Raw genomic sequence first — 432 nt, 5'->3', positions numbered from 1 at the left:
CCAGCTGCAGACGGGACCTGTCCAGCTGCAGACGGGACCCGTCCAGCTGCAGATGGGACCTGTCCAGCTGCTAATGGGACCCGTCCAGCTGCAGACGGGACTTGTCCAGCTGCTAATGGGACCTGTCCAGCTGCCCACGGGACCCGTCCAGCTCCAACAACAGAAGTGGATGATTGAACAGTGAATACAACAGTGCCTCAACAAGCAGCCATGTGGGGCACCAGTGCTCTTCATGATGGTAGAAGAGGAGTGGGAGCCGAATTTATTTTTCTGTTTGCGATTTGTAAGGAAATCAAGGATCCAAGAGCAAGTAGGTAGGGAGAGGCTCAATGATGCAGAATGTGAGGGATAATTGTACTTAAAGCTGAAATAAAATAAATGAACAGCATCCTCATGTAACTATCTCCAACCCGCCTATTCAGGGAGGCCCCT

The sequence above is a fragment of the Kryptolebias marmoratus genome, unplaced genomic scaffold (genome assembly GCF_001649575.2).
Source record: "Kryptolebias marmoratus isolate JLee-2015 unplaced genomic scaffold, ASM164957v2 Scaffold77, whole genome shotgun sequence".
Taxonomy (NCBI): domain Eukaryota; kingdom Metazoa; phylum Chordata; class Actinopteri; order Cyprinodontiformes; family Rivulidae; genus Kryptolebias; species Kryptolebias marmoratus.
The sequence above is the reverse complement of the archived record's forward strand: the minus strand, read 5'-3'. Positions refer to the sequence as shown.